We start from the raw sequence: 14776 nt of genomic DNA on the forward strand, positions 1-14776 counted from the left end.
ATATGAAATTAATGTTTTCAAATGTGATTAAAAAGCAAATAGTTGAATATAATCTCTGCAAACTAATGAAAAAGAATAAAGCGGAATGGTTTAAACCAGCTTTGTTTACACTCCAGAGTTACTATGTATGCATATTCACTGCTGGCTACACTTTTCCAAATCTAATTGCTCTTTTTCTGCTAAAGCAGCTGATAATCAGATTTACGTGTTCAGTTTAAAGAAACTAAATGTTTTATTAAAAAAAATGCACACCCCAACCTTGTTTTTTACTTTCTGTCCTTCCAAGTTTGAGCTCGGGGTCAAGAAGCAAGAGGGCAAGGGTTGTGTTAGTAATAAAAATTTGTGAAAGCCTACTTTCTCATCATGATATTGTCTTGCTGTCTGTTTTAGCGACAACTAAATGATTCCCACTTTACGGAAATACAGGCAGATGCAAGTTTCTCCAGCCTGAGAGAAGCCAAAGCACAGTAGTTGTCTTACTGGGGTTAATGTTATGACACCCTGTAAAGCAACAGTGCTAAGTCTCTTAGTCCTTCTTTTTTACCTTCCTGGAACAGAAGGAAGCACAGTTCAGAGGGACCTGGGCAGGCTGGAGAGGTGGGTCTGTGCAGACCTCATGGAGTTCAACAAGGCCAAGGGCAAGGTCCTGCCCATGGGTCGGGGCAATCCCCAGCACAAACCCAGGCTGGGTGAGCAGTGGATGGGGGGCAGCCCCAAGGAGAAGGACTTGGGGGTGTTGGTGGATGGAAAACTGCCTGTGAGCCAGCAATGTGTGCTCACAGCCCAGAAAGGCAACGGTGTGCTGGGCTGCACCCAGAGCAGGGTGGGCAGCAGGGCGAGGGGGGGGGGGATTCTCCCCCTCTGCTCCACTCTGTGAGACCCCCCTGCAGTGCTGGGTCCAGCTCTGGGGGCACCAACATCAGAAGGACACGGACCTGCTCGAGCAGGGCCAGAGGAGGCTGTGAAGATGCTCAGGGGCTGGAGCCCCCCCTGTGAGGACAGGCTGAGAGAGTTGGGGGGTTCAGCTGGAGAAGAGAAGGCTGCGGGGAGACCTTAGAGCGGCCTCCCAGGGCTGAAAGGGGCTGCAGGAAAGGGGGGAGGGACTCTGGATCAGGGGTGTAGGGATAGGATGAGGGGCAATGGTTTTAAACTGAAAGAGGACAGATTTAGATTAGATACAAGGAATAAATTTTTTATTGTGAGGGTGGTGATGAATTGGCACAGGTTGCCCAGAGAAGCTGTGGCTGCCCCCTCCCTGGCAGGGTTCAAGGCCAGGTTGGACGGGGCTTTGGGCAACCTGGGCTAGTGGAAGGTTTCCCTGCCCATGGCAGGAGGGGTTGGAACTAGATAATCTCTAAGGTCCCTTCCAACACAAACCATTCTATGATTCTATATGAGTTCGGCCTCTTGCAGGGTGAAAACCAGAGCCATGCTGATCTCCTGCAGTTTATGTTTTCATTTGGCCAGGAAGCAGTGGAAAAGTGTTCACAGTCCTCAGATGTTTGTTGCGTTCCTCTTCCCTGTCATTTTTCAGCTCAGAAGAGCCTTTTGGAAAAGCACCTCCAGCATCCCAAGTCCCAAATCTGCAAACGGGCTTTCAGTGCTTTGTCAGAGGTTGATGGAAGCAATGAACTCAGTGGCTGTGTTAGATTAGGGGTGGGATATTGAGGCACATAATTACACATATATTATCATAGATTTATTTATTAGTGTGTGCACTGTGCTCTGTCCTTGGGAACGAGGGTCATTGTTCATGGAGGAGGCAAGGACAATCAGCTTGGCAGTACTTGAGCTACTTGGGTGATACTGGTTACACCAGGGTTTTCTCACCGAGAGTTAATTTTTGTGGTAATCTGCGTGAAAGGAGCTTCTTAATTCTCTCTCTTTGAAATCAACCTGCAGTTGATGCCTTTTATTGGAAAAAAGAGATCAGCTAGTAGTGGAAGGAGGGTATGTTGCAGTGATAATATGAAGAGGATGAACTTTTTGGGGAATTGACAGATACTTCTATTTTCTTCTTGAACTGAATAAAATCAAAGAGGCCTCTACAAGATTCTGCAGGTTCCCCAGCATTAATTACAATAACATTGACCATCCAGGAGCTGTAATGTTTCATAACAATAAATAATTAGCTCCAGCAAATGAACTCCAATTCTCATTCATCAGAACAACAGGGAAGAAAAGTGTTACTGAATCACATTTTTCAGCATCCTCCTTGCTGGGGCACTTCCTGAATTTATTTGCTTCTTTATATTAGGCAGAAAACCCCCTTTGTTTCCAAGCACTAAAGGAAAAGTTATTTCTTCTCCTGCTCACCCAGGGGTGTATTTGCCAGTGCATGAGGTCATCAGTCACTTCTCTTCTCGTCACCTCATTGAGACAAGTCTTTTTAAAAAAGATTTCCTTGCAGTAAATTTTGACTGGACTAATTTGCTCCTCCTCAGGATGTCTCATGCCATACCTTCTGACCGCTGAGAAAAATAAATTGCATGCGAGTGAATATAGTTTACTGTGATAGGCAGACAGCAACCCGTGACCTCAAAATCCTGTTGGCATGTGTGGGAGGTGCAATTGTAGTAGGGAGGTGCCTGGATTTTGATGTCCTTGTGAAAGGTCACTGATGGTACGGTTCTGCTTCTTAATTAAAATAACTACTGCAAATTTACAAGTGGGATGGCTTTGTTTTTTCTAATACTACATTATATGTAGAAGTAAGGAATCATTAGCCTTGCAATGGTGGTGTTGCCGTCTGGAAAGCGCTGGCATCCCTGATCTGAAGAGACATCCAAAGTGCGAGAGTCAAATGTGATTTCAACTCCATCCTTTTCAGAAGCAAAATGGGGGAGAATGGGAAGAAAATATCATTAAACTTTGGGGTTATATATATGTTTTATATGTGTGTATATATATACACACACATGGATTATCATTTATAACTTTGGAGTTACATGCACCAGCATTGTCACGCTCAGGATTCAAACACTGATCACTGGAAAAAAGATGACACAGCACTTGGGTTGCAAGTATCAGGTTGTCTTAGGTGACAACAGAACCATTTTATGCAAATACCTCAACAGACTTGTAGCCAGCAATACTTTTGTAATTATTTTCTTTCTGCTTTTCAGTTTTTCATGAACCTTTGGCATCATATTTTTTTTTCCTCTCTGTTTTTATCGTCTGTCTGTTTGCCCTCATGCTTTCCTTGCCTTTCCTCTCTCAATAGATGGCCACTAGAAAGCCCCTTTTTGTTAACATCTGTCCTATAGAAGGCACTTAAGATGAGAGAAGAGCATACCTCAAACCCTAAACTTTCCATCAGCCCAATGGCACCAAAGGTAGCAGCTCAAATAGTGTTTTTTTCAGACTCTATGACAATTTTGGGGGGGTTTTGTTCTTTTAGTGACAGGGCTGTTACTCATGCCTCTTCTTCACTCAGCAGTAACCTGGGAGCGCTGGGGTGTTGCTTTGGCCAAGGCAATGTCAGAATGAAGCTTTCATGGTGTCTCAAATTGCAGGTGATAAAATGGAAAAGATAATAAACCCCCAAATCTTTATAGAGCCACCATCTTCAAAAATTATGGAGGGGTTGTCACGTGGCCTGCAGAAAAACAAGCAACAGTTAGGGTTGGATTAAGGGGGGTTAAGGAAAACTTAAGAAAAGGCTGTACAAGACAGATTAATGCTGCCAACAAAGGAAGGGGCAGCGATGAAGAGATGTCTTTCAGGCAGGCAATGCCTATCTTGGATGGTTGCTGTGCAATTCCTGTGACCTCCTGGACTAAGCAGCCCAAGTGCCTGCCAAATGGGCGTTTCCCAGTGCCTCGAAAACTGTTTGAATGGGCAAGAAGTATTTATTATGGGATAGATATGGCGGTGCTCAGGCAGGAAGGGGTCTGCACTGGTTGCAGATTTGCAATCCATCTATTAGTTTATGTGAAAAAAATGAGGAGGAGGACCTGGTGAGAAGGAGGCTGCTCCCACGCTCCGGCACATTGCAACTCTACTCCACAGCCCAGGCTGTAGCACAGCTTCTTATTACCCTCCTATTAATTCGAATAATAAATTGCTAAGAGGTAAAATAATACTGGGAAAAATGAGTCAGCTATTCTATTAAAAAAAAATCAGAGGGTTTGATCTACTTACTGCTTGAAGAAACGTTAGAGGAATTTGAAATACACTAAATAATTGTGGCAGTTAAGGTTATGATTGTGGCTGGATTGCACCAAATGGAGGTTTTTCATTTCTACTTACCTCTCAGTATTAAATTGCACAAGAATTATGAGATTTGCAAAGGGTGTTTTACTCTGGAATTTCCTTAATGTTTTTTTCTGTCTTGGAGGTCTGTTAATCTTTTTCTTTTTTTTTTTTTTTTTTTTGGTATGTGTGGGCTAAGCTTTGAATTCAGAGCCTGGAAACTGAGTGTGCTTTCTGACCCGGGAGCAAGGCAGCCACAGAGAAGAGGATGTCAGCATTATACAGTGCTTCCCCCCCCCCCCCCCCCCTTCTGTGTAGGGAACATTATAATGTTCTGTCAGAATAAAAGATCACCATTATAGTTGGTGGAGTTGTTTGCTCTTGGTTCGTGCAGCACTTCTAGGAATAAATATTAAAATTTTCATTTTTTTCCCCCTACTGCCATGTACTAGAAATCCATGAAATACATGTTTCTGAGTGTCATCTTCTGGAGTAAACTAATCTGTAGATATAAGATAATACAAAGCTCCTAAGATGTTGCTTTTGGGATCCTGCCCTGGACTTTATGTTTATATCTTCCTTTGCAACAGTGGCTTCTTTTTGCGGTTGCATACGTTTGCAGCCTGTGTTAGCTTAAGAGTGATTACAAAAGGCACTTAATGAGTCTGTCTGTTCGTAATGATCTTGAAAATTAAAATGGATTTTGTATTGCAGAAAAAAGGGGAGGTGGCTGCTAGCATCGTAAATGAAGAGACTATCACAGTATTGTTGTTTGTTCTAAATTGCACTGTGAGAATAACACTGATGTTTTTGGGAGATGATCATCTTTTCCAAATTAAGCCATGGGACCTCTTTCCCAGCAGTCTATTTTGTAGTTGCAGAATCCACTTTACTGTGTTGCCATGATGTACAGTTCTCAAACTGTGGGGGGGATGGATGTGACACCTCTTAGATGAAAAATGCTTGAGCTGTGAGCACAGAGGTTAAGAAAGCAAAGGGTAAAAGGACAAAGTATTTCTGTTCCCTTCTTCTCCCTCCTGGCCCTGTATGGAGGGATTTGCAGTGACAAGCCCAGCTAATTCATTCATTCAGTGTGTATTGCTGCTATGATAAATTTTAGCCTTGATTACTGCTTGGCTTGGAGAACTTGCTTGTTTGTGGTGAGCTGGAGGGGTTGCACAAAATGCTCGAGAAAGGATAGGAAATGTTTAGTAGTAACAAAAGCAACTCTTTTTTTTTTTTTTTTTTTAATTTTCCTTGTCCTCTTCATCTACAAAGTAAGGTTTTGTCATGTCAAGGTCTGCAAAATAGCAGCCACCAACTACTTGGTCAGTTCAAGCAGTCTGGAAGTCAGTAGAACTTGAGGGACTTGGGGATATGCAAGAGGCAGTGGACAATCTGCAAGATCTCGTACTGCTTCCAAGAAGAGGCAGGACAGACCTGGTTGTTCAGCAGTGTTTGAGTTGTCTGTCGAGAGGACACATCAAAGTGTCTGATTTTTATCCTGTAATGATGTTGAAGTGTGCATGGTAGTGGCTCCAGGATAAGTGTTGTACCTCGCTTTAAGCTTATGGCATGTGTCTGTGCATAAGCGAGGACAAGTTTGGGCTTTTCTCAGTTCAAATAACCTGTGTGACATCCTTATCTCTGACGTGGAGAGACATGGATTTGATGGCTGGAGCACTCGGTGGAGAAGGAATTGGCTGGATGGTCACACTCAAAGAGTTGTGGTCAATGGCCCGATGTCCCAGTGGAGAGCAGTGATGAGCGGAGTCCTCAGGGGTGAGTGTTGGGACCGGCCCTGTTTAACACCTTTACTGGTGACACGGACAGTGGGATCGAGGCACCTTCAGCAAGTTCACCAACAACACCGAGCTGTGTGGTGCGGTCACACGCTGGAGGGAAGGGATGGGCCACCTAGAGGGACCTGGACAGGCTGGAGAGGTGGGACTGTGCAAACCTCATGGAGTTCAACAAGGCCAAGGGCAAGGTCCTGCCCATGGGTCGGGGCAATCCCCAGCACAGATCCAGGCTGGGTGAGCAGTGGATGGGGGGCAGCCCCAAGGAGAAGGACTTGGGGGTGTTGGTGGATGGAAAACTGCCTGTGAGCCAGCAATGTGTGCTCACAGCCCAGAAAGCCAACCATGTCCTGGTGATTCTCCCCCTCTACTCCACTCTCATGAGAACCCCCCTGCAGCGCTGTGTCCAGCTCTGGGGGCACCAATACAAGAAGGACATGGACTTGATTGAGTGGGGCCAGAGAAGGACCTGAATATGACTGAGGGCCTGGAGCCCCTCACCTGAGAGGACAGGCTGAGAGAGTTGGGGGGTTCAGCTGGAGAAGAGAAGGCTGCGGGGAGACCTTAGAGCGGCCTCCCAGGGCTGAAAGGGGCTGCAGGAAAGGGGGGAAGGACTCTGGATCAGGGGTGTAGGGATAGGACAAGGAGTAACAGCTTTAAACTGAAAGAGGGCAGATTTAGATTAGATATAAGGATAAGAAATTCTTCCCTGTGAGGGGGGTGAGGCCCTGGCACAGGTTGCCCAGAGCAGCTGTGGCTGCCCCCTCCCTGGCAGGGTTCAAGGCCAGGTTGGACGGGGCTTTGGGCAACCTGGGCTAGTGGAAGGTGTCCCTGCCCATGGCAGGGAGTTGGAACTAGATGATCTTGAAGGTCCTTTCCAACCCAAACCTTTCTATGTTTGTATGATTCTGTGCAATAAATCATCTCACGTCCCATGCATGATTTGGTAGAGCCCTTTTGCTTCTCAGTTCATCTGAAGTGGAAGTGGTAATGTGGGCTACTTTGGGGTTTTTCTGATCTGGGCTTGGCAAAGGCACCCTAATTCTCGTTTTAGTCCCATTATACCCTTGTCTTTCTAATTGTTTGAACTGCTGAGTTAGTACTAGAGTTTGGGAGCTTGACTTCATGTTTATTGACCGGAGTTAGTCCAAGTCAGGCCCGAATCCCCAAAGGATACATTAAATATCAAACTCGGGGTCGTTCAGGAGCGAGCCTGTCTTTGCTTCCTGTTTGGATGGTCTGGCTCAGCCTGTCCTAAATCTGTTCCAGTTTGCATAAATATTTGTTAACGCCACGGAGGAGGGAGACATACCTCCCCTTCCACCCACTAAAATCCTCTGTCTCACTAATATGTGTCACCTTCAACTCGTTATTGTTGCTGTTGATCCATCATGGTTTTTCTGATATTTAAAAGCTGAGCTAGTGCAGAGTGACCTTCAGCCCCTGCATGCTCAGCATCACTGTGTTATCACTTTCTTTATACCTTGCTTTCCACTTGCATTGAAAATAAGTCTGTAATTTGATTTTTTTTTTTTTTTCAAGTGGTCCCTTTCAGGAAGGATTCTGCAAATTGCAATTCTGAAAATTAGATGATCAGGTTTTTTAACAGCAAAGAATTACCTTTAAATCTGAAAGCTGATAAAATATGCGGCCTCTGCTCTGGCCCTCACTTTTGGTAGGAAATGCATAGAAACCTGCTGCTTTTCAAGTTCTCATCCTGCTTCACAGTGCCTCTGCTTCAGGTTATCCCAGGCTTGTTTAAAGGATTGCAAAGAAACTTTTCTGTGTTGTGTGCTGTTAAACATTGTGCTTTCAGTCACAAACGGCTGGGTAAGGAAAAACCTCAAACCTTAATCATCATGGCGACATATTTTGAAAATGGTGGGAAAAGCTTAACGCAGGATGTATGTTTTTCTCTGTGCGGTTAACAGTTTTAGTTTCCTAAGTGATGTTAAAAATTACTTTTGAAGCCTGCTGAAATAAGGAGTAGTGTTTCCTATCAGGTCAGACAACAGTGCTCATTGAACATGATGAGCGCTGGTGCTGTGATGCTGTACTTCACCTGCTCAATTATAAGATGGTCAAAGAAATCTTCAAGACCAAAGTTCTCATTTTTATGCCTGATGTCCTCTTTTCTAAAGAAAAGATACTGTAAGTACAGTATGCTAAAACACACACCCAGGTTTTTTATATGTTGTTCTTGTTTAGGTCTCACTTCCAGCTAAATATGTTTATTCTAAAGCATGAAGGATTCCCCAAGTGACTCTTATTCTTAAAATACACTTAAGCAAAGGTCAGTTTAGCCCCTCACAGTACCATTATAAAGGATAACATGACCATGCATTTTTCAGCTTCTAAAATAAATTTGGAAGCCTCTCCAAGCAGATCATTGGCTTAACATGTGAAAATATGTCCCAAGTTTCCCTGAGGATTTGACTAATGCATTTTCACTAAAACAGAGAGAAATTTTTGGCTAGGGCCACAGCTGGTATAAATCAGCATAACTTCATTGGCTCCAGCCAAGCCTCTCAAATTTATACTAGTTGAGGATCCAGACTATATGGAGAAAATTATTTCACTGAATTGACTACTTTGTCAAAAAGATTAACCTGAAACATTTCTACCGTTTCAGAGCGAATATATGTTCATGGCAATGGAAAGGGTTTCATTCATCAGGACATGATTAATGAGGGTTGGCAGCTTTTGACAGGAATCGGTATTTTTTTGTTATAGATCTGATACAGTTCAAGTTCCGCTGAGATATTTTATACACACATTTTGGTAGCTGAAAACGCTTAGATTAACTAATTCCTTCAATTGTAGATTTCCTCTTTGAATTTATGATCAGGGAGATTTAACTTGAGCATTTTTATTTATAACACTGCAGAACAAATAAAAACAAGGTAATATATTTAAAAAGCGGTGAACCTACAGAGTTGATGTGGAGGCACTGTGAATACGAATAACCCCGTATGTTTGCACAGGTACGTAGTGCAGATCTATGTGCCCTTTTAAAACATTCAGTTTTAAATAAACGCCACGCTGAACAATTTAGCAGTGGTGCTGCTGTGCTAAGTCTTACAGAAGATGCACTGCCCTGAGTCTGAAAGTCTTTGAATGGAAGATGATGTTGATAAGTCTATATCATTGAAATCAAAAACATTTCAGTAAAACAAATACATAATTTGAGTTAACCAAGCAAATTCTTCAATTTCCTTTTCCATTTTCAGGGCCAATTTTTCCCCTGTAATGTTTAATGTTTCTAAATGGTTTTCATTCAGTAGTAAGTGGAGGGAGAATGGATTTTGCCTTCATTTATGTACCAGTAGCTGTTTGTTCATATGATTATTTCATGTGCTTTCTGGCATACCGTATGTGCTGATGGAAGTCAACAGTAAATGTACTTTTTTAGCAGTGTAAAAAAGCTTTGAGGAAATCTCAACTACATCTCAGCCCACATAAAGGAGTTGTTTAAATTTACCTGGAATGTACAGGTTAGAAATGTGTATTTTCTGTCTGTAATTGAATTCCTTTCTATCTATCTATCTATCTATCTATCTATCTATCTATCTATCTATCTCTCTCTCTCTCTCTCTCTCTCCATTTATGAGCTGAAATAGAGCATTTTTATTCCTGTTAGCATGTATCAGTCCAGGCTTGATGCTGTCTTTGTCAAGTAGGAAGTGGGAGGGTAATGGAGACACAGTTTGTGAAATGTCACCCTAGTGTAAACACATTGTTCTGATCCTTATGCAGAAGAACACCCAACATATGTGTTTTCTTTAGGCAAGGGGAGGCTGTTGTATACTTATGATAGTAAAAATTATTCAAGGAGAATGGTGTTTTCAATACCGAGGAGTCCAAAATGTACAACAATATTTTATCTAATTTGTAGGCAGGTCTAGTTTATCTTGACCCACATGTCCTTCTGAATGTGATGCTATTGACTTGTGACGCATCGCTAAGTGCTTAATATTTCATTGCTTCTTTTGTTTGCTTCTTAAATCTTGGCCCATGTTACTTCCTCCCTTACTAGTGCTTTAAACTTTTGGAATTGCTGGGCCACTTCAGTCCAGTTGCAAGCTCAGAGAGTGGCAGTGTGTTGAGGCTGCTCTAGTTGGTTTATGAAGGTACTTGCATTATGAAGGGAAGAACTTCAGGATGTTTGTTCTACCTATAGGCAAACAAAATGCAGGTCGAATGCTGAGTGTTCTCAGCCTCTGCTGAGAGCTGTAAAACATCGAGCCTTTTACAAAAAAAGACCTTAATCAAGAAGCTGAGCTAATCTAGTTTCACTGCATAATAAAATAGAGGATAAAGCATCAGAAGTTTGAGATTCATGTCCCAAAAAAGGCACCAAAAAAATTTCAGCACTATAGTTTTGATTTGTTAAGGATTGTGTGAGGCTCTGGAAATTGTCCCTGCTTTAGACATTTAATATTCCTCTCAATATCATGTTAATGAAACTGGTAAAGTGCCTGTTTCAAGGCTAATTTTCTTCAGAAGGTCTAAACAAAAGTCACCATCTGCTACTAAATTACTGCAGAAAAACAAGCTTCCCTCTAATCTTGATTCCTCTCTAAGCCTTGAGGTCATTCTGGTAATTGCTGACATTGCCTGAGCTTGTGTTTAAATTTTATATGACCATATTTTCAGCAAAAGTTGTCCAAAATCCCTTGTCATTAGAAACTGGGAAGGTGGTTGAGGGGAAGCTGTTGGAAGTTTATATTCCAGTGTGCTTAACAGTGGGGTCAGAGAGTCATTTTACATAGAGAATTCAGTTTTAAAACATAAATAGAGGCATAAACTGTTAATTTGGGAACAGGACTTTTGGGCAGTTGTACAGCTCAGTCATCATCTGTGTTCATGATGGAGTTCATTATCGTTTCCTTGAAGCTCCTCTGCGGTGCCTGGAGAAGGGCACTTTATTTAGATTTTGGTGATGTTAATCTGCTTAGCCCCTGCTTGTGCTTGTGAATATGGGCTATCTGGCATGTTGAAGCCCATCTTGGCTGGGACATTTACATTATTTTTCAGTATTTCTTTCTTTCTGCTGACCTTCTCGGGGCTGCTTTGAATGAAAAGTCAATCATCTCCCTCTCAGCAAGAAAATTAATCGATTGTTTGCCTTAACTGGTGGAGGTTCGTAGCTGGCATTGAGAGCCTGCCTCACTCTGTTACTGGCTGCACACATTATTTTTGCTGCTTCTGTGCTGGGAAGCAACTGTGTAGCTGTCATCTAGTTATACTCCTACGTGCTTTTGTGAACTGCTGTGCCAGCTGCCAAACTGTGACTAGTAATTTTGATTGAATACTATTTACTTGGCATCTGAATTTATACAGAAATAGGGCAGCAACTGAAGCCTCAAAACCACAGGAGCAATTTGCAAGGAGAAGCATATGTAGCAACGAAATGCGTGAAAGGAAAGCTTTGTCCAGTGAGCAGTCTTCGGAAGGTAAAAACAACAGGGTTTACACTATAAAAAATACATTTTGGATGAGTCTTTAAAGTGTTTTACAAGCAAAACCCAATGCACAGTTCCATAAGTCATCATAGTTGCATATTCATAGATAACAGAGCAGAGCAACTGTTGTGAGCAGTCTGGTGTTCTAAGACAGAAGAAGAAATAATGGCATATAAGACAGCTGTATATTACATGCCTAATACCATTGTTTGAAATACTTCAGGATGAATGCAGGAGGTGCATTAGATGTGATGAATACGCCACATGGTTAGCTCTTTCATAAGGATGTTTATTAGTGCTGGAGAAAGGGTAGAGATAACCCATGGGAGTCTTTGAGCCATCCCTGTCTTGGGTGTGAATGCTGCCGTATCGCAGGATGTGAGAGAGGAGATAAACAGCGGGTTGGGGTAATGATAAAGTGCCTGCTGAGCTCAGCTCACAGAAGAAAATCCACAGTTATGTGGAGGTTTTATTTTTTTTAAATTTTAGATTCTGCATACGTGTTTCCTGTTCTGAGTCTTCTTTTTTAATATGTCACGACAGAATGAAGAGTGATTCAGAGTAACTGGCAAGTTTAGAATGAATTAAACTTTAGCTCGACAGTAAACAATGACTTTTTTTTTTTTTTTTTTTTTCCCCGCTATGCTAGCTGTGGGATGTTTGTTGTGCAAAACTACTGGGATAGCCTGACAAAAGGCGATGCCTTCTAATATCCCCAGTGTCCATCATCTACCCATTCTGGACAAGAGAAAAAGAAAAACATTTTCTCCTTTATTCTTCTATCCCTAGCACTTACCCGGTCACCATGACTGCACCAATTAGTTGAAACAAAATAGGATTAACCAAGTGGAAGTAAGGTAAGCTGTTGCAATTCTCTTCCACCCCTTTCTCCCTGGGCTCTTGCTCTGGCACAACCAGATGGTTGGAGAGGATGTGGACTATGAGTTTTCCAGGATGTGGCTGCTCAGAGCCATGGCTGCTGTGATTTCCTGGCTTCTGAAGAGAGTTGGACCAGGGACCAGTCAAGGCCCATGAACACACTGATGATACTGTGGCAGTGGTCATTTCTGTAGTGCATCTGGTCAGTGCTCTGTGGAGAGAGCAACTCTAAAAAGCCTTCCAGTGAGATGTCATGTTTTTTTGTATGCATGGTCCATCTAGAAACCCATGTCTATAACTTATTTTTAGCTTTTCATTCTCAAAAGGTTTAAAAATCATTATTTGTTATTTTATATTTCTCCTTAGAGTGATGGAGACTATGAGAGAGCTGTCTTATCCGGGTAGTTCTTAGGAATAGAAATGATCTTGCAGATAAATTGTTTTTACTAAATTATCCTGGGAGGTACTCTAAGAGGCTTTTCCCAAGACACTCACCAACGAAGCAGCTCCATTTTGTTGTTAATGTCAGTTCAGATTTGGAACATGGTTGGTGTTCCTCCCGCTCAGAGTGACGTGTTTGTAATCAGGTTCCAGGCTATCTTGGTCTGAGAGGCACAGGGAAATGTCTGGCTTCCAAACCCACTATTTTTATAGACTCAACAGTATGCTTTGCAAAACTGTTCCCAAGAGAAGAAGATACTCATTCTTGAGAAGAGCAATGCCTTGTCAAGCATCACCTTCTGTGAAAAGGAGAGTTTTGGAGAAGTGAATAATTTTCAGGGGGGGGTTGATGTGGAGGGAGGTAAACAAAAGCCTTGGACTGCTGTCTTGGGAAACACCTGGCAGGTGAAGGTCTACATTTTCTGCTTTCTGACCAAAATATTGCATCTGGTCTCCTTTCCAAACCCTGTACAGTGATCCAGGGGAGGACTGGAATAAAGCTTGATACCTCTCACTGGTGAGGTACCACACTGGGGAACCCTATGGATACTGGATAACAGTACGGAAAGTGAACGTGGATGTATTGTATTTCAAGGTTTCTTGGGAATGTATTCATGTGATACAGGAAAAAATTACGTTTAGGAGGGTGGAAGTTTTTTCCATGTCTCCTCTGTTGACATTTCTTCCAAAGTTTGGGTACTGCTAATATCAGCTGTTTTCTATGGGAAAAAATTGAAACAAAACATGCCTATTACATAAGAAAGAAAAATAAAGCACCCTTCAGAACAACCTTCTCTATTTTTTACTTAACATCTATAAAAATTATTAGTAAGTGAGTACAAATCTCCAGAAAATAAGCATTCTGAAGCCTTGTAAATGTAACTTATTGCAGAATGATTTACTAATTCAACATAGTTTTCAGGCCAGAAATCAGATATTCTACAGAGGTTTTGTCCCTGAACTGGATTTACTGAGCGCAGTGTATTAAAAAGCATTATCTCACACTCAGAGGAAAAAACCCTTCTATTCTGACTCTATGCCTCCAAGGACCCCTTGCTTCAGTTCATTTTTAAGGTCACTGATATGATTTCATTTGCATTCACAGTCAGAAATGCCATAAATTGTTGGATCAAAATCCTTCTACTTGTTCAGTCTTGCTACTCATTTTATGTAATCTCAATTTAGTATTTTTGGAAAGCATGCCTGGTCTGCAGTGTCTAGTGCTAAAATCGTCTCACTATGGAAGTCTACAGAGATTCGGGGTCTCAAAAACCTGCACAAAGATCCATCCAGTACCCCTAGAGAAACAAGCAGAGTTTTGGGTATGGCATGTCCCTATTTACACACAGGTTATGAATTCTGATGATAATTTTGTGTCAGTCTTGGAGAAAGGCGTTTATGAATGTTTCTTGTTGATCTTCCTGTAACCATTAATTTCACAGAAAAATTTGTGCTTTTGTGCAAACCTTGGAGACTAGGATTTAAAAATAATTACTTCAATAAATTGCTTTGCTGAACACTGTCTGAAATATTTTTTAATAAAATTTGTTAGGAAAAAACTTCTCGGAGATATGCAGTTAGAACATAATTGCTAATAGAAAAGATCCCCTTTCTTCCCCTTGTTTCGTAGCCAGAAAGCCTCATCCTGAGACAAATCAATCACCAGGAAATCCAGCCTAGAAAATAATAGAAATGCCGGTTTAGAGAAAGAAAAAAGGAGAACAAAGTTGCATAGCATTGCTACCAGCCAACAGAAACAGAGAATAGTAGAAATCACACAGAGAGAATCAACCCCCTCCTTTCCAGAAAGGTATCATTAGCAGAAATACGTGCAGAATTCAAACTGAACTCCTCAGGTTTCTTGCTTACACAAAAAAGGAATGGCTGTAGAGCTGGGTTACAAACCCCATGGACTGTAATATATTTAGGCACTTCTGGTGTTTCTTTTCTCTGTGTATATCTGAAAAGTGTGTCTTTGGTGTTGTAATTGGAAAGCAG

At 41.9% G+C, this 14776-nt stretch overlaps 1 protein-coding gene across 3 annotated transcripts in view; it reads left to right on the forward strand.

Moving 5' to 3' along the window:
- PRKG1 (protein kinase cGMP-dependent 1) overlaps positions 1–14776 on the forward strand; it is a 527419-nt gene that overhangs the window by 96920 nt on the left and 415723 nt on the right. The window lies entirely within an intron of this gene.

Source organism: Athene noctua, chromosome 21 (assembly GCF_965140245.1).
Source record: "Athene noctua chromosome 21, bAthNoc1.hap1.1, whole genome shotgun sequence".
Classification (NCBI taxonomy): domain Eukaryota; kingdom Metazoa; phylum Chordata; class Aves; order Strigiformes; family Strigidae; genus Athene; species Athene noctua.